Source organism: Melanerpes formicivorus, unplaced genomic scaffold (genome assembly GCF_026170545.1).
Source record: "Melanerpes formicivorus ecotype bairdi unplaced genomic scaffold, bMelFor1.0.p_v2 SCAF_10, whole genome shotgun sequence".
In the NCBI taxonomy this organism is placed as follows: domain Eukaryota; kingdom Metazoa; phylum Chordata; class Aves; order Piciformes; family Picidae; genus Melanerpes; species Melanerpes formicivorus.
Window position 1 is genome coordinate 13,697,742 of NW_027142362.1, and position 8,489 is coordinate 13,706,230.

At 41.6% G+C, this 8,489-nt stretch overlaps 1 pseudogene; it reads right to left on the reverse strand.

Moving 5' to 3' along the window:
* Positions 1–379: 379 nt before the first annotated feature.
* Positions 380–3,137, reverse strand: LOC137444028 (peptidylprolyl isomerase domain and WD repeat-containing protein 1 pseudogene; annotated as a pseudogene).
* Between the last annotated feature and the right edge of the window lie 5,352 nt (positions 3,138–8,489).

Here is an 8,489-nt window from a genome sequence, read left to right on the forward strand (position 1 = left end):
TCTACTAATATTCCAGTTTCCATATTTAGAAGCTAGACAACAACAAGAAGTAATGTACCTAACTTTTGAAACACCATCTCTAAGTAGAAAACATCAAAAACACAGGGACTATATAGGCCTTGGTGAATACTATAGCTAAAGAGATAATCGTTGCGGGGGGAAAAAAAGACAAACAAAAAACCAACTCCCAAACCAAACAAAAATATGAAACAGGCCTTTGATATTTTGTTTTTTGCCAATATAAAGAAATAAATAAACTATGAAGAGTGTCCAGAATATATAAATTTTAAACCAGTGCATGTTATTTACCATTTAATACCGTGAAAAGGATTAAGTAGAATCACAGAACTAACCAGGTTGGAAAAGACCTTCAAGATCATCAAGTCCAAACTATCGCCCATAAACAGCCACCAGTCTGAATCATGAAACCCTTGATGATACAGTGAAATATGTGTCCATTGTAATAACCATTTCTGCTGTGTACACAGAACTTTTCCACTGTTTTGGGGCACTCAACAGGACAAATCTTGCTATGAATATCTCCCATGATTGTGTGGATAATGGCAGTGACCTATTCTTTAGAAGGTTTCTCATTAAATACATCTGTCAGGATCTGTCCTCTTTGTGTCTTCTGGTTCACATTTAGTAAACATGTAAAACATGTTGGTTTTTTTTTTTTTTTAAAGCAGTGCAAATTACATTTGGATCTGCCTGGATATTCTGGAGACCGGGATTTTCAGATGCCTTCCTCTCTATAGTGATTGCAGCATGATGTTTCTTTGCTACTCCTTAGAACAATGCTAGTTGCATCACTCTGATGTTCTCTTGCTTCCCCAAGACATGAATACACCTGTTAGTCTCTACATTTATGACCTTAATGCCCAACATTGTTCCATACAGAATGAAGAGTCCAGTTTCATCAGAAATTAAATTAAGTAATCTTACTGCATGCACTTTCTCCAGCTCATGCTCAACTGCCATACATTGGCCAAACTCCACGTTTGGTAGTTGCTGTCTCATCTGCTGAAGTTCAGTAAACATACTCAGAGATTCATCAAAGACTCCCACGAGCTTCCCAGTCAGAAAATGGAAAATTCTGACTTTTGTGTCAGACCCAAGAGTGGCCATTTTCTTGCCATCAGCTGAAAAACTTAAACTGGATGGGTAAGCTTTGCATTTAGCAAATTCATATAGATCAGTATCTGTTTTATACTCCCAGTTCACATTCTTGGGAAATTTATACTCATCAGGAGTACCAGTCCAGTAGTCAATCATTCTCAATTTGTCAGAAGGCACTGCTACTTTGTAGATAGGGTTCACAGTATCACAGTATAACCAAGGTTGGAAGAGACCTCAAAGATCATCAAGTCCAACCTGTCACCACACACCTCATGACTAGACCATGGCACCAAGTGCCATGTCCAATCTCCTCTTGAACACCTCCAGGGATGGTGACTCCACCACCTCCCTGGGCAGCCCATTCCAATGATGAATGACTCGCTCGATGAAGAACTTTCTCCTCACCTCCAGCCTAAACTTCCCCTGGTGCAGCTTGAGACTGTGTCCTCTTGTTCTGGTGCTGGTTGCCTGAGAGAAGAGACCAACCCCTTGCTGCCTACAACCTCCCTTCAGGGAGTTGTAGAGAGCAATAAGGTCTCCCCTGAGCCTCCTCTTCTCCAGACTAAACACTCCCAGTTCCCTCAGCCTCTCAGTTGTATCTGAGTAAGAGGGGATGTTTGGAGTTTATCAAACACCCCACTCCCCAACAGCCTCTTAATGTCTTTTTAAAAACTTGCAAAGAACTGTAGGACAATGTGAACTTCTGTATACTTCCTGATGTATCCTGTGGAATAAAAAGCTGCCAATATTCCATTTTGATCTCTGCCTTTGAGGAAAAAAAATTCAATTCCATTTCTAATGTAAAATGTTTTAAAACTCTTAATGGAAACAATAACTTAAGAGTTCAGAATACCCTTTAAAACAATTTAAATTAAATATCATCATCCTTCCTTCAAGGCATTACCTCTAATTGATTTCATTTTAAGTTGTTTCTTCCTAGCACAGTAATTGCCATTGATTCCAATTAATATTCAGCTGGCCTTTCTCTATAAATAATTACTGACTAATTTATTTCCTTCAGATCAGACTTCTTGCTGTGGCCAATTTTTGTGTTTCTGGGATACTATATCCCATGTACAGGAACACTTGCATTACAAGGCCAGGTTTGACTTCGGCTATGGCAATACCAAATACTTTTATGGTCTTAGACCCTGGAGCAACACAAAGATCTGAGTAAGATGATGCGCGCAGTCTTTCTGTGCAAAGCATGCAGAGCAAATTCAAGGCTGATGCAAGAGCAGAATTCATAAGGCTCAAGACTACCACAGAGCATAGCTTGAGAGCAGACAATAAGCTATGAAGGGAGGAGTCTGAGTTAAAATCTTGCCCTCTCTATACAGAGAAATACTAGCCTTGAAGAAGTACCATTGTCAAATTGGCAAGCTAAGCCCTGAAACCTCTTGCCATGCGTGCACATAAACCAGCCTGTTTAAAAATGTGAGCAGGAGTCAAGGAAGGATATGGTCTTGCTCCTTTTCCACTTGGTGGCACTGTGGTTAGAACATTTACCAGGATACAAAAGACTTGGTTTCAACCTGAAGGGACTCAAAACCATGTCTGTCAAACTGAATAGGCCATGTTCCAACTTTTCTTTTTCAGTAGTCCACTGTCTCAGGACCCATCTCAAAATCTCACACTCTATCCTGGCCGGATATCTTAAAATCTGGCTAATCAGTGGATCGCATTCTCCTCATGTGCAAAACTACTCCTTTCGTGCACCAGCCTTTTAATGAGTTACATACAGTAAGATACCTCAAAATCCCTTCCTTCAGCCTTTCTGGTCTGCCCCTCAGTGGAAACAGTGGTTCTGCTTGGTTGGATCTTTACTGTACATATGCATGCAGGGTTGATAGTGTATTTAGAATTAGGCACAGAAATTATGGTTGTTTTAGAAACTGGGTGACTGGAGCACACAGAGTCTAGCCGTTTCCAACACACTCTGTATTTCTATTCTTGTCCATAACATTTTTTATTTCTTACATTTCAATGTTTTTGTCCCTTACTCAACTCTTACCCATCCTCTGACCTCAAATTTCCTATGCCTCCTGGCAGGCAGCTCTCATGCCCTAGCTATTAATCCGGTACTTTTGCCATTACTGTTAGGCTTGCAAGATTTTATCCAGTTCCTCCATTTCAGTAAAACTAAGTCAACCCTCTGGTTTTCAGTTCCTCAATTTTTTCTTTTGACCAGACTGCAAGATAGAACATTAAACCACAAAACAATACAACAGCCTTGTTTACACTATGAAACATTGATTTGGGTTATGAGATCATGAAAAAAAGAAGTCATAAAGCATGCTGCATTCATTAGTTGCACTAGAATGTGTAGACTTTGGTTTTCAAGTATGGTTACCCAGCAAAGCTCTTCTGACTGGCTATACAGAGAGCAGACACAAGCACTCTTGTCAGTGTAAATTATTTTCACTTCTTACTGATGCCTTTTGCAGTTGCCTTAACAAGGATGAGTTGAACACCTTTTCATAAAAACATCATGTGTCAAAAAACCCAGAAACAAACAAAATCACCCAAACCAACAAAACCAAAACAAACAACACCACCCCACCCCCCCCAAAAAAAAACCCACAAAAAGCAAAACGCACTACTAAAAAGATCCCCAAACCAGTAAATAGCCAACTGAGGTGAAGTTTCATATCAAGAAGGGCTCAGAGAAGCATGGATCTTCACCTGGTGCAAACTAGCGTAATTCCACAATCTTCCAGAAAGCCACAGGTGAGGATTCAAGAAGGGAAATCTGCATGCAGTACTCTGAGGACTTTACAACGGAGTTTGGACCGAGTTTGTCCACAGGGGGGTGCTCACGAGAGTTATCCAGTTTACCCATACAACTCGGTTAACAACTAGGTTTCAATCGAGTTTTTGCCATAATTCAGGCCAGTTTAACTGATTTTAAGCTGCAGTAGATGAGAATTCGTGAATAAACAATTATCTGCTATTAATCATTGAACAGAATCACAGAACGCATTGGGTTGAAAGTAACTCTTAAAGGTCATCTAGTTCAACCCCACTGCTTTGTATGGAATTACCTGGGCTATGGCATCCAGAAATGTAGTTGCACAAATGAAAGAGGGAACTCCCTAGAATTTCTGTAGCAAGAAACATTTAAATCCATGCTATCAGCAGCACTCACATCTAGACAAACTGAGGAGGTCAAATATGTTTCATAGTTATTACCTATCTATTATTTCACTTCAGAAATCCAAGTTGTAAAGCTAAATCCAACATGAGAAATTCTAGCCAGATTACAGGTTCAACTAGCTAGAAAATGCACCTTCCAACTGGCAGGTTGTCACCCCCTCCCCCTCCCCCCCCCAAAAAAAAAAAAAAAGATAAGTAGATCAGAAAAAAGCTTCACTCTCTTTAGTGATTAACAGAATAAAACACATCCTCAAGGATGCCTCAATTTTAAGCCATTAGGGAGAAGAAAAAAGTCCTTTCCCAATCATGCTCTGCCATGTTATTTTCCATCTGATGAATGCAAACTAGCTAAATACTTCCAGGATCATATTTGTAGCACTACTGAGGGAAAAGAAAACAGAAGTCACTGTTTCAGGTAGAAGGAGAAACCAGCTTCTGTTTGATTCTCTTACCCCCTGAAACAGTGATGTGGGTTTTCTTTCACTGCACCTTAATCAAACTGACTAATTGCTTTGGTTTGTTTTTTTCATGTACGTATTGTATGAGACAAAACCAAAAAAAACAACCAATCAAACTTGACAAATAATTAAAATCAATGGAGAGAACAGAAAATGAACAAAAACAGAGTTTGTCCTATAAGGAAAAAAAAATCACACATGCATTTACTTGCAGTTTAGATCTTCCTCTGGAAGGTCTCACTTAGAAAGAGACAGCTGTGACGGGAACTGGACAGCTCTGTGTCCAAGCCCATTGCAGATTATTAGAGTGTTTTTCATGGTCTTGTAAAATTTGTTCCCTAGAGGAAGAAACCATATGCCAGTGCATGGACATCTTATATCATAGAATTGTTTTGGCTGAGAAAGACCTCTAAGGTCACAGTGTCCAGCTGTTGACCTAACAGCACCATGGCCATTAAACCACATGCCAAAGTGCGACATCTACACGCTTTTTGGACACTTCAGGGATGATGACTCTACGCATCTCGCTGGACAGCCTGTTCCAATCCCTGATCCCTCTTTCAGTAAAGAGATTTTCCCTAATATCCAATCTAAACCTCCCCTGATACAACTTCATAATGTTTTCTCTCATTCTATCACTTGATCCTAGGGAGAAGAGGCCAACCACCTCACGACAACCTCCTTTCAGGTAGTTGTAGAGAGCAACAAGGTCTCCCCTCAGCCTCCTCCAGACTAAACAATCCCAGTTCTCTCAGCTGCTCCTCATAAGAGTTTCTCTCTAGACCCTCTGCTAGATTTGTTGCCCTTCTTTGGACCACACTCCAGCAACTCAGTGTCCTTCTTGTGGTGAGGGGCCCAAAACTGAACACAGTATTTGAGGTGTGGCTGCACCAGTGCCAGTGCCGAGTACAGGGGCATGATCACTTCCCTGCTCCTGCTGGCAACATTATGCCCGATACAGGCCAGGATGCTGTTGGCCTTCTTGGCCAACTGGGCACACTGCTGGCTCATGTTCAGTGAGCTGTCAGTCAGCCATTGTAATACCTGCAGTTGTCTGTATTCTGAACATTCACATCATGGCTTGGACCACTACACTCTGTGCTGGGTTAGGAACTGGCTGGAGGGCCAAGCCCAGAGAGTGGTGGTGAATGGTGCCTCATCCAGCTGGCGGCCAGTCACCAGTGGCGTCCCCCAGGGATCAGTGCTGGGCCCCATCCTCTTTAACATCTTCATTGATTATCTGGATGAGGGGGTCGAGTCAGTCATCAGCAAGTTTGCAGGTGACACCAAGTTAGGGGCAGATGTTAGTCAGTTAGAGGGTAGAAAGGCTCTGCAGAGGGACCTCGACAGACTGGACAGATGGGCAGAGTCCAATGGGATGTCATTTAACAAGTCCAAGTGCTGAGTGCTGCACTTTAGCTACAGCAATCCCATGCAGAGCTACAGGCTGGGGTCGGAGTGGCTGGAGAGCTCCCAAACAGAGAGGGACCTGGGGGTGCTGATTGACAGCCACCTGAATATGAGCCAGCAGTGTGCCCAGGTGGCCAAGAGGGCCAATGGCATCCTGGCCTGCATTAGGAATAGTGTGGCCAGCAGGAGCAGGGAAGTCATTGTGCCCTGTACTCTGCTTTGGTTAGGCCGCACCTTGAGTACTGTGTCCAGTTCTGGGCCCCTCAGTTTAAGAAGGACATCGAAACACTTGAGCGTGTCCAGAGAAGGGCAACAAGGCTGGGGAGAGGCCTTGAACACAAGCCCTATGAGGAGAGGCTGAGGGAGCTGGGATTGTTTAGCCTGGAGAAGAGGAGGCTTGGGGTGACCTCATTGCCCTCTACAACTACCTGAAAGGTGGTTGTAGCCAGGAAGGGGTTGGTCTCTTCTCTCAGGCAACCAGCACCAGAACAAGGGGACACAGTCTCAAGCTGCGCCAGGGGAGGTTTAGACTCAAGGTGAGGAGAAAGTTCTTCATCGAGTGAGTCATTCATCATTGGAATGGGCTGCCCAGGGAGGTGGTGGAGTCACCATCCCTGGAGGTGTTCAAGAGGAGACTGGATGTGGCACTTGGTGCCATGGTCTAGTCATGGGGTCTGTGTTTACAGGTTGGACACAATGATCCTCGAGGTCTCCTCCAACCTTAGTTATACTGTGATACTGTGATCATAATTTTTGATTTTTGGTGTGCTAATTCTTAATCAGCATAAAAGGACTTATAATTAATTTTAGACAAGAGATAAAATGGGTAGGATTATGAGTAACCTGTGACATCCTAGTACTATGAAGTCTTATTTCAGTATTGGTAGGTAGAGAGACAACAGAGCCAGGGCTAGGATATTGCATGTTACAAAATACATCCAACTTATTTATAGGAAACAATTTCATTCCCTCCTCTCCTACCCCCACAACAACTGATGCAAGCAAACATGAATATGAAATAAGATGATGTGATTCTTTGGAGTCATTTCAGGAAATTGCAAATGTTTCTGAAATGAAAAATCCTTGCAAAGTCAATCAGCCGTTGCTGGGAGGTCAGCAGGGAGCTGTGCTGCGTCAGCCTATTTGCTCAGTGGTGCCAGGAGATGTAATAATGCACTGATAGACCAGGTTTAATCACAATGACCTTTATAAAAGCAAAACAAAACACAAAAAGAAACCAAACCAAAAAACCCAACAATGACTCACAATAATCAAATAATTATATCAGACTTTCAACAGCTTTTCAGAAGTATTTTCTCATTAGAAAGCTAAGCTCAGCAATGATTCTATGGCAGTCTTGTCATCTGTTCTATATTCCATCATAATCTCCTACCCAAAATTATTGCATTTTAATTCTTGCTTCTGTTCCTCTTGAGATCAATAGTAAATCTACCACTGACTTCAAGAAAGAAAGAGGAGGAATTAAATATTCCTTTTGCTTTATGTGTTGAGTATATTCAAACTAAACCCACTGGTACCTAAATTTCAGAAATTCACAAACATTGTGCATACTGGGATTCAAATGCAGTTTAGAGGAATAGATTCATAATCTATTTTCTCCCAGGCACACAAACAGCTAAACAACAATTCCATAAGAAACAACCAACAACAACAACAACAACAACACCCCCCAGATTTTTTCAAAAGCAAAAGAGCTAGCACCAATTAAAACATTTTGCATGTGGAGGCACAAGCACATAAGAACAAGAGACAAGGAAAAAACGTAGTTAAACAGTATTCAAAAGCAAACAAATTTGAATGTAGGTCAGACTGATGGCTGAAAAGGTGACAAATAAGACTGCCTTGGACAATCCTCCCCTACCTGTTTCCCTTTGGTAATCTTGTATTGTAACTGCTACCCATCAACGTGAAATAATTGCTGAAGCAATCCAGGCTATCCACTGACAAAAACAAACAAACAAATAAAACCGAGCCACAATTCCCTAATGTATGCTCAACCACACACAAAGCTCTAAGAGAATTTGCACTGATGAAGTAGTCACATGTAAAAATCCTACCACACCAGAATCACATTGAGTTTAGATACTGAATCCTTTGAAGCAACAGCGAAACAAATATTCCTAATCTTACCCCATTCTTAATTTGTGGAATATAGGAGAAAACCCTTAGAAGCTAATTAATAGTTGCAGCTAAGCTATTCAAGCTTGATAAAAGGAAGACATTTTTGCAAGAAAATATAGTCTAGCAGAGTCTGTATAGGTGGTAATCTTTCCCCTTCCAAGACAGCCTGAGGCACAAATGTTTTGCAGTGGTGATACTGAGCAA